The sequence below is a fragment of the Hypanus sabinus genome, chromosome 14 (assembly GCF_030144855.1).
Source record: "Hypanus sabinus isolate sHypSab1 chromosome 14, sHypSab1.hap1, whole genome shotgun sequence".
Taxonomy (NCBI): Eukaryota; Metazoa; Chordata; class Chondrichthyes; order Myliobatiformes; family Dasyatidae; genus Hypanus; species Hypanus sabinus.
The window spans coordinates 35,842,087-35,861,656 of NC_082719.1; positions in this window are offsets into that span (position 1 = coordinate 35,842,087).

The following is a 19,570-nucleotide window of genomic DNA, read 5'->3' on the forward strand; positions in this document are numbered from 1 at the left end:
TATAAATAATATGCAAGATAAACTTTTCATTGTTCCTTAGTATAAGTGACAATAATAAACTGACAATAATATATCAATTCCAATAACTTTTGAATGACTTTGGGCATTGAAAAGTACTTGGAGTTCTGGACACGTCAGCCAGGCTGTCAAGATGTTTTCCAACAGTTTTTGTGGGTAGGGCTAATTTTGGGCCACTGAATTATCGTGCGAAGTGCAAACTCTGCAGATGATGGTGCTTGTCAGACAGTCATCACTGGTCAATCCACAGTAGGTAAATGCAGAATATGTCGATCAGCAGAGAACATGAGTGGGTCACCAGTGGCTTCTTCTGACCGTATGCAAGTTTCATCCATGTAGCTTCCAAGGTCATAGTTTATTAGCTTCGATGTTCTATCACACAGTGCAACACTTCTATCTACTATCCAGGTGTGGATATTATCCAATAGTTTATTAGCTTCGATGTTCTATCACACAGTGCAACACTTCTATCTACTATCCAGGTGTGGATATTATCCAATAGTTTATTAGCTTCGATGTTCTATCACACAGTGCAACACTTCTATCTACTATCCAGGTGTGGATATTATCCAATAGTTTATTAGCTTCAATGTTCTATCACACAGTGCAACACTTCTATCTACTGTCCAGGTGTAGGTATTATCCAATAGCTTTCTTTCTGAAATTTAAAATGTGGTGGAAATGCTGAGCAAATGTTACCATCTCTCTGAGAAAATGCAACATTTCTTCTGTCATGGTGTTCTAAAGCAATATTTACTGCATAAATAAAATGGATCCTGAATACAGCAGCAAACATTTGCTAGAAACGGAGGGTCTGTAGCAGCATTAGTTAAATGAGTTGTTGATGCCACAGTATCTGGTCAGCCATGAAAGACACCTTGGTGTCTGTACTTAACACACAGTGATAGATCTTCTGCCCCAAGAGCCTCCACATGTTGAAGTTACCACAAACACACGCACAGCAAATTCTCCACTACTCAAATAAGATTGAGACGAACTGTGGAATTACTGGATTTGTGATCTCAACATGACAATACTTTGGGTATCATTCACTCTAGAAAATATCTCCCCAAAGCCACCATGAATTATGAGGGGTGATTGATAAGATTGTGGCCTGAGGTAGAAGGAGTCAATTTTAGAAAACCTAGCACATTTATTTTTCAACATAGACCCCTCCTACATTTACACACTTAGTCCAGCGGTCGTGGAACATACGGACCTTGGACCTCCAGAAAGTGTCCACAGATGGGTGACTGATAAGTTTGTGGCCTAAGGTAGAAGGAGATGAGTTATACAGCTCCCGTTACATGCACATGCAGTTCAACTCCTTGAGTGATTATGCAGAAAGTTTGAAGTTAATAACTTATCTCCTTCTACCTTAGGCCACAAACTTTTCAATCACCCCAATGAGTTATTAACTTCAAACTTTCTGCATAATTACTCAAAGAGTTGACCTGCATGTGCATGTACCGAGAGCTGTATAACTCATCTCCTTCTACCTTAGGCCACAAACTTACCAATCACCCCTGCTGTGGACACTTTCTGGAGGTCCAAGATCTGTATGCTCCATGACTGCCTAAGTGTAGGAGGGGTCTATGTTGAAAAATAAATGTGCTAGGTTTTCAGAAATTGACTCCGTCTACCTCAGGCCACAAACTTATCAATCATCCCTCGTAACACAGGGCTTTTGGATAGCAATGTTTGATGTGCATATTGGATGTGCAGTTGAATCTCAAGGCCTTCATTTTCAATCTTTGCCTTGATACTACTTGCTTTGTCCATAGTACAATAGAATTTACTGCTCATGTCTATAAACAGGATTAAATTCCACTTGTCTACATTTCTTCTGGCACTAAGTGTGCCAAAATAATTAATTCCTAGAATAGATTAAATTCTATGAATCACCCTTTAAGCTTGCTAACAGGGATATACATTGACTATAAAATTGGCAACAATGACCACCACCTTTTCAGGGAACAAAGCCCTAACAAGGCAAGCACTTAATTGATTTCTCCTTTGAAAATATAAAGCACATCTTACCAAGCAACATAAATTTAATAAGCTCAGTGCACTGCTTTTAAAACATTGCTTTGCACGAACATGCCAAATATTGAAGTGTCCATTTATATTTGATAAATCTAAAAAGGAAAATGCATTATGTGTTGTGCTTATATTTCCATGCTGAACATGTCAAGATCAATATATTTCACTGACACATTGTGCAATCATTACAACCCCACCACTCAATCTCATATCCATCAATGTTTTTTTGCCTTTCTGCTATTTTTCCTTTGTTATGCAATATGTACTGTAAAATCAGACAGCTTATCAGGTGCTATCACATGGACTCTAGTAGAATATGTAAATAGGCAAAATGGCAGCAATTGGATTTCCATGTAGAGATGTATGGAATTATCAGAATAAAGTTTATTATCACCGACATATGTCATGAAATTTGTTGCTTTGTAGCTGCAGCACAATGAAAAACATAAAAATAGCTTTCAATTAGAATAAATAAATAGTGCAAAAGCAGATTAGTGAGGTAGTTCTCATGGGTACATGGGCCATTCAGAAATCGGATGGAGGAAGGGAAAAAGCTTGTTCTTAATACATTGAGTCTGGGTCTTCAGGGTTCTGTGCTTCCTCCCCAATGGTAGTAATGGGAAAAGGACATTTTGTGGATGAGGAAGGTTCTTAATGATGGACAACACTTCCTTGAGGCATTACCTGTTGAAGAGACCTTGATGGTGGGGAAGGTTTTGCCCATGATGTAGTTGGCTGAGTCTGAAAACCCCTGCAGTCATTTGCAAAACTGCACAGTGGAAGCTCTGCACCACACTCTGAGGCAGCAAATCAAAATACGTCAGTGGAAATTTGATGACATGCCAATTCTCCCCAAACTACTAACGAAGTAGTGCCTTCTTTGTGATTGCATCGATGTGTTGGGCCCTGGATAAATCATCTGAGATGCTCACCTTGGATCTGAAAAGAATGGAGCAATACATTTCCAAAATATGAAAGGCTACAAAGTGTAGAGTTTAAAAGATATATATGTGCCCATCATATCTAGAGATCTACAAAACAATGGGATATGCAGTGCTATGAGCTAGAAAAAGCTTTGGTTAGGTCACATCAGAGCACTGTGACGAATTCTTGGCACCATATCTTAAAAAAGGTCACATGAGTCATGGATAAAACTTAGAACTGGAATTATTGTAGATGGACAACAAGGTCAGCATGACTGTGGTGGGACAAAGTGTCTTTTTATGTCGTGTACAACTCTAAGACTCAATGAGAATGACACAAAATTGATTACTGGTTGTAATGTTAGACGTTCCATATGGCAATAATCGTGTTCTGTGATCTGCTCCTGAAATTACAAACCAAAAGAACCAAATTTTGAAAATAGAGTGCACATAACAGCATTCTGAATTAGCAAATTCAAGCAAGTATCGCAGGATGGATTTCTTCATCCATGACCCCAACCATTTAGTTGCAAAAACTATTGACAATAATTTGGATTGATCGGTTGATTGAAGTTTTCAATATATTAAGGCAAACCATTTAAGTAGATGGAGGGTAAAAATTTCCAAGACATGTCAGACAAAATGCATATTTATGCTTTTAGGTTCCAAACTTTTTAAGCAAAATCCAATCCTAATGTACAAAAGAAGTCACCTGAGCTAGAAATAAACATGTCATTTCACGTGTGAACACTATGTTGGTGCAGGCAGCATGGTGACACTCAGTACAATCCTCGCAAATGCAAATGACGCATTTCACTAAGTTTTTATGGTTTGGCATACTTGTGACAAATAAATTTAATTTTTATCCTTATCTTACAATATTACTCACGTAAGTAGTTGTATATTGATTCCGGAGTAGTTTTAGTAAATGCCTCTAAACTGAAAATAGATTTCATTCAACTATTTACTGCATCCATATTTTATCACAACGGGTTTTCTGAATAAAGAAATGGAGATGATCTGTATGGTATTTTTTTTTATCCTGGGAATCCTTAAGAGGTTAAAAATAAACCATTAATTCTATCTCACCTTAAAACATCCAAGTGCAAATGAACTTAAACTTCAGTAAAAGTATTTATGACAGTTACCTGTGAGTCCTGATGAAGGTCCAAAATATAGACTGTTTACTTCCCTCCATACTGCTTGACTTGAGGTCCTTCAGCATTTTGTATGTGTTGCTCAATATTTCCAACAGCTACAAAATCTGTTGTGCCACCTGAATGTGATTGATGCTCCATTTCATGGCCAGGCAAGAACCTTCAAACATATATGAAGTATGAATTTCAATTAAAGTGTTTTTGACCCAAGTTTGAAATAAAACAATAGAATCTATTTTATTTAGCTTCTTCTTTTTGGCAACAGAAAACTAACTTTCCTATGAGAGCAAATTTAATCATCTCTTATGGTTTTTTTGTGATCCAAGAATTTTGCATTTTACAGCCAGAACATCAATATAGCTTGAAATCAATGATGATGCTCTAGTCTTTTAAAAATTCAATGAGCAAAAATTGTCTCTTTATCCATGAGGTATTCAATAAATCTCAGAAAAGTTATTAAAAGCTTGATGGAGTTAAGGCAAACACGAGGAAATCTGCAGATGCTGGAAATTCAAGCAACACACACAAAATGTTGGTGGAACACAGCAGGCCAGGCAGCATCTATAAGGAGAAGCACTGTTGACATTTCGGGCCGAGACCCTTTGTCAGGACTAACTGAAAGGAAAGATAGTAAGAGATTTGAAAGTAGGAGGGGGAGGGGAAAATGCAAAATGATAGGAGAAGACCAGAGGAGGTGGGGTGAAGCTGAGAGCCAGAAAGGTGATTGGCAAAAGAGATACAGAGCTAGAGAAGGGAAAGGATCATGGAACGGGAGGCCTAGGGAGAAAGAAAGGGGGAGGGGAGCACCAAATGGAGATGGAGGACAGGCAGAGTGATGGGCAGAGAGAGAAAAAAAAAAGGAGGGGAAAAAAAACCTCAATATATCAGGGATAGGGTAAGAAGGGAACGGAAGTTAGAGAAGTCAATGTTCATGCCATCATGTTGGAGGCTACCCAGCCAGTATATAAGGTGTTGTTCCTCCAACCTGAGTGTGGCTTCATCTTGACAGTAGAGGAGGCCATGGATAGACATACCAGAATGGGAATGGGACATGGAATTAAGGCAAGTACGAATTAATTCTTAGGCATGGCATTGTCTTTGAAATGTCTAACCCAGAAGTGTTAATTACTTCTACTGAATGTATTTTTATTTTCTATGGATCAAATATGCGTTTTCATTTGCCTTAAATTTGATGAATTGAATTTGATATGTCTTACGTACTGATCCTAATGTTCCTATAAATTAACAATTCATGTCAAACTGAAACAGGAGAATGGAATCTGGAGAAACAAGACAGCAGGTGGAGAGACTTGAAGGAGATAAAGGTTACGGCGAATAAGTCTAGGTGAAAGAATGGGCAGTACGAGGTTTATGAACATGAGGGGTCTGACAGTCTGAAGTGTATCTACTTCAATGCAAGGAGTATAACTGGTAAGGCAGATGAATTTAGAGCTCGGATTAGTACATGGAACTAAGATGTCGTAGCCATTATAGAAACTTGGTTGTGTGAAGGGCAAGACAAGCAGCTCAACATTCCGTGGTTTAGATGTTTCCAATCTGATAGACATGGATGTAGAAGTGGTGGGAGAGTTGCATTACTGATTAGGGAGTGAATTACAGATGGAATCCGAGATGACATCTTGGTGGGTTTATTCAGTGAGGAAATATGGATAGACAGGAAATAAGAAAGGTACTGTCATTATGATGAATTTATACTACAGGCTATCAGGACATAGAGGAATAGGAATGGAAACAGATCATAGAAAAATGTTCAAAAGCATGTTTTGTTGTAGATCATGATCTTCACCCCTCCCCCACCCCCCATATTGACTGGGACTTCCTGAACACCAGGGACTTCACTGGTGCAGAATTTGTCAGGTGCATCCAAGGGGGTTTCTTGAAACAATATGTAGTTAATCTAACCAGGGAAGGCACTGTATTAGAATTTATACTAGGACATAAAATTTAGGTGGGTGAGCATTTTGAAATCACAATTCTGTAAGTTTTAAGATAGTTATGGAAAAGATAAAACATCCTCTTGGGTGAAAGAGCCAAACTTGAAGAAGTTTAATCGTGTTAGTATTTGTTAGGAGGTAGGGAGGATGGATTGGGAGCAATTGATTGTGGGAGTTTTTATGCAGTTAATATTTCAGTAATATTTCAGTAATATTGTAAGTATATAGTTTGATTAAGCATTCTTTGTTGTTTACGGAATTCATTACGGGTTTTATGTAAAAGTATTTTTTTTTACTTATTCATTTATGGGCTAAGCAAGTATTTATTCCTCATCCCTAGTTGCCCTTGAGAAGGTGGTGATGAGCTGCCTTCTTGAACGGCTGTGGTCCCTGAGGTGCAGGTACACCCATGGTGCTATTAGGGAGGGAATTCCATGATTTTGACCCAGTGACAATGAAGGAATGATGTGTTTCTGAGTCAGAATGGTGAGTGATTTGGAGGGGGATTTCCAAGTGGGGTGTTCCCAGGTATCTGCTGCTCTTGTGTTTCAATCAACTTGCCTGTGATGCCTCGCCTTACAGTCGTTGTGCAGTCATGTCACATGCTATGAGTGATGGAATTGAAATCCTTTATATAATATTCCCTTACCACCGCACAGGTTGAGTCTGATTTGGGGCATAAAACATTTCAACCAGTACCTATATGGGAGAGAATATAACATCATTACTGATCATCAACCACTGGTGTCCATTTTCAAGCCACTGAAAGATGTTCCACTAACAGCAGCAACACAAATACAGAGATGGACTCCGTTTCTTGGAGATCACAATTACAGGATTGAATTTAAGATATGACTAATCATGGAAATGATGTTGGATTGTCCTGTTTACCTTTGAAAAATGAAGTGCTGAAAAAATTCACAAAATAGGACACTCCTCTTGATGTATTCCCCCTAAAGCAAATTGAATGACTTCCTATCACAACAGAGATGATCCAAAGGGAAACGATAAAAGATCCCATACTGTCTTAGATCTACATGGTGACCCAAAATGGCTGTAATGTGCAGCAGAAGTTCCAGTTCCTCCAGTTTTCTCTTGACAGTGGTTGCCTTATGTGGGAATTAAGAGTTGTTGTACCATCCAAGCTGAGAGCTAAAGTGTTAGAGGAGCTACATACTTGACCATCAAGGAAAAGCCAAATTGAAAATGTTGCTCAAAGCTTTGTCAAGTGGCCTGGGATAGATCAGCAGATTGAGCAACTTGCCAAACACTATTCGGAATGCCAACACATGTAGGAGATGCCAAGAGCATCTTGGAGAAGAAAGAAGAAAGGTGTTCTGAGCTGTCAGAACAACTTAATGCAGTCCCAGAGTCAACTCGTACAACCACCATGGAGGATGCTCCTGAACCTGAGATTGCATCACAGCTGCAGGTTTCTCCTGCCAAAGCATTGTGACTTCCCCTGCCCCAACCCCTGATAGGAAAGATGTTCTCCCACAAGAATAAGAAATTCTCCACAGCAATTAATGCTTTAGGCCTGAATGGAACAATTTAAAATTTACTTTGCTGTGGATGTCTACTGTACATAGTGGTTACATAATATAGTATATCTATGCATAAGTTGAGATGCATTCTATATAGAGTTGGAGTTTATCGTTAAGCAGGGAATAGTGCTGTGTATTTAACATTTCAGTAATATTTGATTACTATCATAAATATATTGTTTGATGAAGCATTTTTGGTGTTTACATAATTCATTATGTGTTCGTAAAAGTACATGAGCAGCATATGTCATTACCCCACAACGTCATTAAGTATGAACCTCAGTAAAAGTACAAACGAAGATCCCATGCATATCTCGGGCTGCCTTGTTTCTCTTCCAATTAGTATTAAGCTTTGGAGTTACAATACGTGAGAGGATGCATTTAAAGTTCACCTGATCAGAATTCAGGAAGAGCATCTCTCTGTGAGGAATAAAGTTAAGGATGGCATGGTTCAAAAATCTTGGATGACAAGAGATTACATAAATGGGGTCAACTTGGATCACCTGACAATACAAATACCTATGTCAGTTGCTGTTTATTGGTTACAGTTCAGCAGTTAACACAATCATTCCTACAATTCTGATGGAAAAGCTCCTGAACCTAGGCCTTTGTATCTCCCTCTGCAACTGCAACCTCAATTTCCTAACCAGCAGACCACAATCAGTTTGGATCAGAAATACTATCTTCACCTCGGTGACAATCAATGATGGGCACCTCAGGGATGTGTGTTTATCCCACTGCTCTACTTTCCATTCACCCATGACTGTGTGGCTAGGTGCACCTCAAATGCCATCTATAACTGTGTTGGCACAATCTCAGATGGTGCTGATATGGTGTACAGGAGTGAGATTTATCAGCTGGTTAAGCTGTGTCACAGCAACAGCCTAGCACTGAACGTCAGTAAGACCAGAGAAAAGACATTAGAAAGGGGAAGATGAGGGAATACACACCAGTCCTCATAGAGGGATCAGAACTGGAGAGAGTGAGCAATTTCAAGTTCCTAGGTGTCAATATCTCTGAGGATGTATCCTGGACCCAACATATCAATTAAGCTACAAAGAAAGCATAATAGTGGCTATATTTCATTTGGAGTTTGAGGAGATTTGGTATGTGACCAAAGACACTCGCAAATTTCTACAAGTGCAGAGTATTTTAATTGGCTGCGTCACCGTCTGGGGTATGGGGAGTGGTATACCTCACAGGATCGAAGTAAGCTGCTGGGAGTTGTAAACTTATTCAGCTTCATCATGGGCTCCAGCCTCTGGAGTATCCAGGGCCTTTCCAAGGAGTGATATCTCAAAAATGTAGCATCCATCATGAAGGACCTACATCACCTAGGTCATGCCTTGTTCTCGTTGCTACCATCAGGAAGGAAGTACAGAAGGCTGAAGGCACACACTCAGTGATTCAGGAACAGCATCTTCCCCTTTTCCATCTGATTTCTGAATGGTCATTGAACCCATGATTACTACCTCAGTCTCTCACTACTTTCTTATTTCTATTTTTGCTCTTCTTTCAGCTTAAGATATATACTGCTGTAATTCATGTTATTTTTTCTATTATGATGTATTGCTTTGTACTATTGCTCCAAAGAAAATATATTTCATGACCTATGCCGGTGCTATTAAACCTGGTTCGGATTCAAAAAGATAAATAAGCATAGGCAAAGTTTAGGGAGCTGAAACTGGGCAAGGTTCGTGACAAATAGAAAGGAATCAGAAAAAAACCTAGACAAGGAATTAGGTGAATGTAAAGTGATTATGGCCTTGGCAAATAAGATTAAAGAGAATCTCAAGGCATTTTATTTATATATTAGCAGCAAGTTGGTAGCTAAGGAAAACAATTCCACTCAAAGATAAAGGAGGGAATTTATTTGTGAAGTCAGAGGAAGTGGCTGAGGGTCTTTGTGCTAGCGTGGACCTGATGGGCCAGAAGTTTGCTTTCTACAACAACATTGAAAGATAAAACTTATTTTTCTCTTTTCACTTCCACTTTAATTTATCTTGCTTCCACCAAGCGTCATTGGCTATGGAGACCAGTCATCTGATTTTGACATTCACTAAAGTCCCTAATGTCCACTTTTCCTCACAATGTTATTATCAACTTGTACTTACAGCAGTCCACATGTAACACTTTTTGAGTTGAAGGATAAGGGAAGAGAAGGTAAAGAATAGGCTCCATTGAATTGCTTCACTGCAGTAAAACCTGTGGCAAGGTTAAACAATCACAAAAGATAATTTTCCAGAAGGGAATAAAAATTAATAGAAAATTTAATTACCTTTGCATTAATTGAAAAGAGTAAATATTGTCACTGTCTTCACCAAGTAAGTAAGGTCTGATTAATTAATCTAGAGGAATAATTAATTGCTAGTTCAATATCCTCTAGAGCAGGGTAAAGGTAACAAGGAGACTTAGAAACTATTGCCAAAGGAAGGTATAACCCCAGGATAGTCCAAGAGCAGGTTCATTAATATACCCTTTTCAAACATGAAACACCAGTGTGCTCTTTGTTGATGTGGTCTCACCAGAGGACAGATCTTTTGCAAGTAATAACCTTTGCTATTTTTCAGTAATATCAACCTTCCTATTTTTAAAATGGCTTTGTGACTGCTTTGCTATCACTGTGTATTAAAGGCCGAGGGATGGCTTTTACAAAGTGTTACCTGCAGCAAAGCTAGATATATTCTTCATTATAAGTAGTTGCCATTCAGTTCTGAAGGGTTATGCAGCTACAAGAAATTGGTACTTACAGAATCCAAACATACTTTGAAAAGCAATTTGCAAATTGATTTTATTATTGTGAATATTTTAAAATCTAATAAAAAACACAAAATGCTGGCAGAACTCAGCAGGCCAGACGGCATCTATGGGAGGAGGTAATTACGACATCTCGGGCCGAAACTCTTCATCAGGAGTGAAGTAACATGGGATGGTCGAAGGGGGATAAGAAGTGGGGGGAGGGATGAAGTAGAGAGCTGGGAAGTGATAGGCTGGAGGAAAATGGGCTGGGGGGGCAGATTATAGTGAGGGGGGAAAAAGAGAGTGAAAGAGAACCAGACTAAAATAATAGATAGGGATGGGGGCAGGGGTATCAACAGTTGGATGTTCATGTTGGCAGGAAGGAGGCTTCCTAGGCGGGAGATAAGGTATTGCTCCATCGACCTGCGTGCGGCCTCATCTTGACGGTAGAAGAGGCCATGGACGGACATGTTGGAGTGGAGTGGTCTGTGGAATTGAAGTGTGTGGCCACAGGGAGATCCCACCACTGCTGGAGGACCGAGCACTGGTGTTCGACGAAACGGTCTCCCAGTCTGCGGCAGGTCTCCCCAATGTATAAATGGCCACATCGGGAGCACTGGATACAGTATATCACCCCAGCTGACTCGCAGGTGAAGTGGTGCCTCACCTGAAAGGACTGTCTGGGGCCTGGGATGGTGGTGAGGGAAGAAGTGTGGGGGCAGGTGTAGCATTTCTTCCGTTTGCAGGGATGAGTGCCTGGAGGGAGGTCGGTGGGGAGGGATGGGGGGGATGAGTGGACGAGGGAGTCGCGTAGGGAGCGATCCCTGCGGAAAGCCAAGAGTGGGGGGGAGGGGAAGGTGTGTCTGGTGGTGGGATCCCGTAGGAGGTGGCGGAAGTTACAGAGGATTATGTGTTGGATCTGTAGGCTGGTAGGGTGATAGTTGAGGGCCAGGGAGACTCTATCCCTGGTGGGCTGGCGGGGGGATGGGGTGAGGGCAGAGGTGCGTGAAATACGGGAGATGCAATGGAGGGCAGAGTTGATAGTGGACGAAGGGAAGCCCCTTTTTTAAAAAAGGAAGACATCTCCTGTGTCCTAGAATGAAAGGCCTCATCCTGAGAGCAGATGAGAGCAGGGCGGCACTCATCCCTGCAAACGGAAGAAGTGCTACACCTGCCCCCACACTTCTTCCCTCACCACCATCCCAGGCCCCAGACAGTCCTTTCAGGTGAGGCACCACTTCACCTGCGAGTCAACTGGGGTGATATACTGTATCCTGTGCTCCCGACGTGGCCATTTATACATTGGGGAGACCCGCCGCAGACTGGGAGACTGTTTCGCCGAACACTGGCGCTCAGTCCTCCAGCAGTGGCGGGATCTCCCTGTGGCCACACACTTCAATTCCACAGACCACTCCACTCTGATATGTCTGTCCATGGCCTCCTCTACCGTCAAGATGAGGCCACACTCTATCTCCCGCCTGAGTAGCCTCCTTCCTGCCAGCATGAACATCCAACTCACTGACCTCCGTTGATACCCCTGCCCCCCACCCTTACCCCCATCCCTATCTATTATTTTAGTCTGGTTATCTTTCTCTCTCTTTTTCCCCTGTCACTATAATCTCCCCCCAGCCCTACCTTTCTTTCTCTTTCATTTCCCATAATTCTCCACTTTCCCCCTAGCTCATTTCCCTCCAGCCTACCACTTCCCAGCTCTCTACTTCATTCCTCCCCCCACTTCTTATCCCCCCTCGACCATCCCATGTTACTTCACTCCTGATGAAGGGCTTTGGCTCGAAACGTCGTTATTATCTCCTCCCATAGATGTCTGGCCTGCTGAGTTCTGCCAGCATTTTCTGTTTTTTTTTATTTCCAGCATCTGCAGATTCACTCGTGTTGATTTTAAAATCTAGTTTATTTTAATAATTAGTACATAGACAATCTCACAACACTCACCATGACCAAGGCTTGTACTGTATGCCTGTTGAGAAAGCGTCAAGAGAATATCAAGTAGGTTCAACTGAAGATCAAGCCAAGAAAGTCCGGAAACATCTCCATCGTCAAGGGGAAGCTGGTAGATCAACGCTTCTACATGGGCGATGAGACGATTCCAACAGTCTTCTGGAATCCTGTGAAGAGACTAGCTCGGTGGTATAACGCATCCCTCAAAGACACTTGAGCTAGATCAGCTCAAGAAGGATGCCGTTAGTGGCCTCGAAAGCAGCGACAGAACCACACTCCGTGGCAAGTTGAAGCTCCGGTTTATGCAATCTGGGTTCTTTCCGCACCTCATGTGGCCACTAATCCTGTATGAAGTTCCAGTCTCGAAGGTGGAAAAGCTGGAGAGACTGATCAGCTCGTACGTAAGGAAGTAGCTTGGTCTTCCCAGGAGCTTCAGCAGCATAGGCTCGTTCCACAGGAGATACGTCAGAAGGAGGAGGCAGCAAAGGGGTGCAAAAGCCATCGATCAGGCAAAGCAAGGGCAATGTATGAAATGGGAGGGAGAGAGAAAGGAAAAATCTCCTGGAGAGAGCTGTGGGAGATGGAGACATTCAGAGCAAGCTTCAGCATCAGGGCTGCCTATGATGTCCTGCCTTCTCCCGTGAACCTTAGCCAGTGGTATGGAGAGGACCCCACGTGCTCCCTCTGCCCGACTTCAGCAACACTAAAACATATTCTAGCAGGCTGCAAGACCAGCCTCACTCAAGGCCGATACACCTGGCCGCACAACCAGCTGCTCTCACAACCAACGGTTCCCTCCCCCTTCATCCCGCTGGCCATTAATAGCATTTGTCCGGGAAGGTGAGGGTCCAGCTAGGCTCTCCTCATCAAGACCAGACAGCGGGTCGCTAGAAGGGGCACGTGATTGGAAGATGATAGCAGACTTAGGCCAGAGGCTCTGCTTCCCAACTGAAATCACGGAAACCAACCTCAGACCAGACCTTGTGCAACGGTCGGCCTCGCTCCATCTTGTTTACGTCATCGAGCTTACAGTGCTCTGGGAGGTTGCAGTGGAGGAGGCCTACAAGCTTGCAGCCGACGTGCAGCAACATGGCTGGAAAGCAAGGGTCCGTCCGGTTGAAGTGGGCTGCCAGGTTGTGATCACCTCAGATCAGGTCCACAGCATTCTGAAGGGGGGAGGGTGAGTAGCCAGAAATCTTGGTACTTATTGGCACCAATGACATAGTTAGGAAAAGCAAGGAGGTTCTGAAGAGAGAATTTCGGGAGCTAGGTAGAAAGGTGAAATGAGGTAGCAATCTCTGGATTGTTGCTTGTGCCAATGTGCCAGTAAGGGTAAGAACGTGATGACTTGGCAGATGAATGTGTGGCTGAGGAATTGGTGCAGGGGCCAGGCTCTCAGATTTCTAGACCATTGGGCTCTCTTCTGGGGAAGGTATGACCTGTACAAAAGGGTCCGGTTACATCTGAACCCAAGGGAACCAACATCCTTGCGGGCAGGCGTGCTATAACTGTTGAGGAGGCTTAAAACTAATTTGACAGAGAGATGGGAACTGAGTGATAGGGCTGAGGATGGGGCAGTTGGTATACAAGCAGAGACAGTGTGTAGTGAGACTGTCAGGAAGGACTGGCGGATGGTAGGGCAAAATTGCAGTCAGTAGAATGACTTGCAGTATAACAGGGGCACAAAATTGAAAAGGGTGATGAAGGGTGAAGGTATATGAAATAAGGTAAACGACCTTGCAGCGCAGTTAGAGATTGCCAGTTATGATATTGTGAGCATCACTGAGTCGTGGCTGGAAGAAGATTATATATGTGAGCTTAACATCCAAGGATACACATAGTATTGAAATGACAGGCAGGTAAGCAGAGGTATGCCGTGGCTCTGTTGGTAAAAATCAAATCAAATCCTCAGAAAGAGGATCGAAAAATGTAGAATCTTTGTGGGAAGAGTTAAGGAACTGCAATGGTAAAAAGATGCATATAGGCTTCCCAAAACCTAACCAGGATGTGGGCTACAAGTCCCAATGGGAGATACAAAATCAGAGTAATACACACAAAGTGCTGGAGGAACTCAGCAGGCCAGGCAACATCTACGGAAAAGAGTAAACTGTTGATAGTTCGGGCTGAGACCCTTCATTCAGACTGGAAGAAGAAAGATGAGAAGTAAGATGGTGGTGGGGGGGGGGGAGGAAGAAGTACAAGGTATTACATGATTGGTGAAATCGGTAGAGAGGGAGGGGTGCAGTAAAGAGCTGGTTGGAGGAGCATCACCTTATATTCCATCTGAATAGTGTTACATATAAGCAGCAATAGATCACAAATTGAGTCAGCTTTTAATATTAGACCACTGTCTTTATTAGCATTTACTCAATATATAGAAAATTAAACAAAATAAACAGAAGTTAGCAGTGTTATGTGTGTGTGAGACTCCCAAACTGTCAAGCTTAGAACTTAAAGTCATAAGGTGGCAAACTAGAAAGGTCCAATAATCCACAAAATAAATGAGAGGAGAGACTTGTAAATCCACCTTAAAATGTAGAGAGAAGGCGATTACGAAAATTCCACAGACTCCACACTGGGTAAACAAAGTAACAGTTGCTGAAGATCTTATCCGTCGAGTCGTGCTAAAACCCATGTAGAAATATCACAAGGTGACAGTCACAGAATATCCCTTCGCACAAGTGGTTACCACGTAACACACCCGAATCCAGGTAAGGGTTAACAACAGTGATTGCCACAGGATACTCCAACAAAGATCCACGCGTGGACCATACGAAGTGACAGTCACACATCCAATGTGCACTGTGTGCCATTAATCAACCCATTCCTTTGGGCATGGGGAAGTATCAGACTTTACCCATTTTACAAGCCCCTGCTGACAGCTTGCGGTCCAAAACTTCCACACTCTCTCTCCTCTACTGAAAGTCCCAGCGGTCTGTCACACTGACATCATAATCCCACCTCATCCAGGCCTTTTAAAGTGACAGCCACAGTAAAGGGAACTGTGGTCACATGACAGTAGCTTCCAGCTTGATGGCATAATAATTGATTTCTCAGACTTCTGATAATGCCCCCCAGTTCACCATTCCTCATTCCTATTTCCTTCTCTCACCTGATCTCCTCCCTCTGGTGATCCTCCCCCCTTCCCTTTCTTCCATGGCCTTCTGTCCTCTCCTATCATACTCCCTGTTCTCCAACCCGCTATCTCTTTCACCTATCGACTTCCCAGCTCTTTACTTCACTCCTCCTTCTCTCCTAGTTTCACCTTGTATTTTTTCCTCCAACCCCCCAACCTTCTTACTCTAACTTCTCACCTCTTTTTCTCCAATCCTGATGAAGGGTTTCAGCCCAAAACATTGACCTTGCTCTTATCCATAGATGGTGCCTGGCCTGCTGAGTTCCTCCACATTTTGAGTGTATTACTTTGATTTCCAGCATTTGCAGATTTTCTCTTGCTTGGGAGCTAGAAAATGCATGTCCCAGGGCAATGTTACAATAGTTACGAGGGATTTCAATGTGCAGGTAAATTGGGAAAATCAGGTTGATGATGATTTTGGATTCTAATGGGGAGAATTTGGAGAATGCCGATGAGATGGTTTTTTCAGAGCAGCTTGTGGTTGAGCCCACTAAGGGATCAGTTATTCTGGATTGGGTGCTGTGTAATGAATTGAATTTGATTAGGACACTTAAGATAAAGGAACCCATTGTTGGTTTTGGAATCTCTTCTCTTTACTTTGTGGTCAATGATTTGGATGATGGGAATTGATGACTTTGTGGCCAAGTTTGCAGATGACATGAAAATAGGTAAAAGTCAGGTAGTGTTTAGGAAACAGGGAGGCTACAGAAGGACTTAGACATATTAGGAAAATGGACAAAGAAGTGGCAGATGGAATACAGTGTGGAAGAGTGTATGGTCATTCACTTTGGTAGAAGGAATAAAAGCATAGACTATTTTCTAAATGGGGAGAAAATTCAAAAATCCCAGGTACAAAGGGACTTGGGAGTCCACATGCAGGACTCCCAAAAGGTTAACTTGCAAACTGAGTGGGCGGTAAGGAAAGCTAGTGCAATGTTAGCATTCATTTTGAGCAGACCAGACTATAAAAACATGCAAAGTTGAGGCTTTATATGGCATTGGTGAGGAGCTTTGGGCCCCTTATCTAAGAAGAAATGTATTGACATTGGATTGAGTTCAAAGAAGGTTCACAAAAATGATTTCAGGATTGAAAGGCTTATCATTTGATGCTTCTGGGCCTGTATTTGCTGGAATTTAGAAGAATGATGGGGGTTCTCACTGAAACCTATCAAATATTGAAAGGCCAAGATAGAGTGGATGTGGAGAGGATGTTTCTTATAGTGGGGCAGTCCAGGACTTGAGGGCACAGCTTTTGAATAGAGGAACATTTTAGATGAGAAAGAATTTCTTTAACCAGAGGGATAGAGGATCTATGGAATTTGTTGCCACTGGTGGCTCTCATTGAGTGTATTTAAGGCAGAGGGTGATGGATTCTTGATAAGTCAATGCATGAAAGGTTATGGGGACAAGGCAGGAGAATGAGGTTGAAAAGAAATAGATAAGCCAATGATCAAATGATAGAGCAGACTCGATGGGCTGAATCACATAATTTTGCTCTGATATCGTATGGTCTAATGCATATTTAAGTTTTCTCTTCCAAGTGGGATTAGTGAAATTCAAACTTAATGTTAAATGTAAACTTTCCCTAGAGTCTAGAAGATAATATTATTGATGCTTTGCTCCAAATTTGAGTGCTTAATGGGGGGTGCCGATGCCTTTTTTTGCTGGTGGGGGAGGGGGGGGGTTAGTTGCTTTGCTACCACTTCTGCGTGGGGGGGGAGCTGTGGGGGCTTTGGGTTTCTAACATTTAACTGTCATTCATTCCTTGGGGCACTCCTATGTGTTTGTGGATGGTTGTGAAGAAAAAGAATTTCGGGATGTATATGGTATACATTTCTCTGATATTAAATGACTTTTTGAAACCTTTGATATCACAGTTTGTGGATCAATAGAATTAAAAACTGCTATTGAATATTTCTGCTTTATTCACAATGTAAAATATTTTAATAGGACAACCCAAAATCATTAGCAGAACACAATGGGAAACAAAAACTGTAGGTTACAGCAGAATTTAATGCAAGGATGTTGGATTTTGCAAAAAGACAATTATCCATTTGAACTAAGCATTTTCTAGGAAGTTCTTTCTTATTTATATCCAAATGTTCTGAAATTAGATTTATACCCATTTATTTTGGCCACGCATCAGTGCACATTTCCTTTTACATTTAATGAGACCTGATTCAACTGTTTTCTATACCTCTTTCACAGTATCCTAAATATATTTATGCATTGCACCATAAAGAGTTTTATAAGAAGATGACACTCTACATTTTGTAGATATTCTGGCATCTAATTGACTGTTGCTTGTTATAGCTTATAGTGCACATGCACACATTTTTAGATTATAATTACCTGTGAAATAGCTTTTCATCTGAAAGTCAGTAAGACCTTTTGAGTTGAATATTGCACAATAACAACTTCCTGGAATGTCAATGTGGGTCATAGTTGTTGTTAATAAATGAATGCATTGCATCTTCATGTATTATCAATTCTTTGACTTTGTTCACTTTGAATAATGCATGGGTTCTGGTAATTTATTTATAAGGATTAAATGTGTCTAGTACTTATGAAAGACAGAATTTTTAAGCATTTGAGCTGTAAATCCTAATTACTAACCCATATAATAAGTAAAGCTTGGATTTCATAAATCTAATCTGTAATTTTTAATACTTGTATCGCATGATGACATTTTAAATAGTAAAACAAAATGTCTGTATTCATATATACTCAGATGAACTCTTATTTATTAAAAATAAAAATATATAATTTTTTAAAGATATACTTTTAAAATTCAAGTCCAAGTCTTTTGTCATTCAACTATACACATGTTTACAGCTAAAGGGAACATAGTTTCTCTGGGCCAAGGTACAAAACACAACACATAAAGTCACACACAGCACATATTGTTATGATCCAGCACCATACGGGCTCAAAATAGCATTAGCACAAGTCCATGAGTGGCATGTCCTGAATATTGAAAGGTTGGCATAAATTGTGCGATTTATATTTATGTGAGACAGTATGATGTTACTGGCACAATTGTAATACAACAAATATTTGCATAAATATATGAAACAGTGGCAACAAAAGATGACAAGTGGCCAGTGCAGGATGAGAGTGTGTCTGTGAGTTGAGGAATGGAGGGTAGGAGGGCAGAGCATTCAGACAGGGTGTACGTGTGTGCTGGGTGGCAGCAGGGTGTTAAGAACTCTAACAGCTGGTGGAAGAAGCTACTAGTACTAGTTCTTATGCTGCAGTACCTTCTGCCTGATGCCAAGAGGTCAAAGAGACTATGGGAAGAAAGAGAGATGTTTTTGGCAATGCTGGAGGCACTGCACATGTGGTCCTTCTAATACCTCTTCTTACTGGGGGTTGTTGGTGGTGGGGAGAGTGAGACTCTTGGTTACTCTGTGTAATTCATCTTTGGCTTTGTCCCTGTATATTGACAGATAACTGATACATAGTTGTCTCTTACCAGAAAATGTTGGGAGCTGAAAATGATCAAGAGTGACAGTTGCTTCAAACTGCCAAAAGTTTACAAAGTGCAAAGTCTCACAGAAAAAGTGACGCTAATAATTGAACAGAACTAAAATAAAATGTGCTATTGTTAGTCCATCAACTGCTGCTGTGAGTTCAACTTATGGGTTAGGAATAAACATAAAGTATATGCTAGCCATGTTGACAATAATACCCATATTGACACATTCTTGTTCATTACAACTTTAAAAGTGTCACATTACATGAGCTGCTTTTGAATTTTGGAATTTTTCACCAGAAAAATAAATTGCAAACATATTATAATGTCAACAAAATATACTTCAAATTGGGAACCATAAATAGCACTGAAGCACACCATTTGGAACTACCATGATAAAACCTTTGAAAAAAATCCTGCCAAGACATTGAAATACAGCAGCAATATAAAAAGAATTCTACATATTCAATGTTTCTGTATTTTGACTTTGAGACTTGTCAGCTGCTAATTATTAAACTCTGTAAATTGGTACAATTTGTGATTATTCTAGCGAAATTAAGTATTGCAAAATATTTCTATACCTCAGCACTAAATCATCTCCAAACCATTAGAAAAATTAAA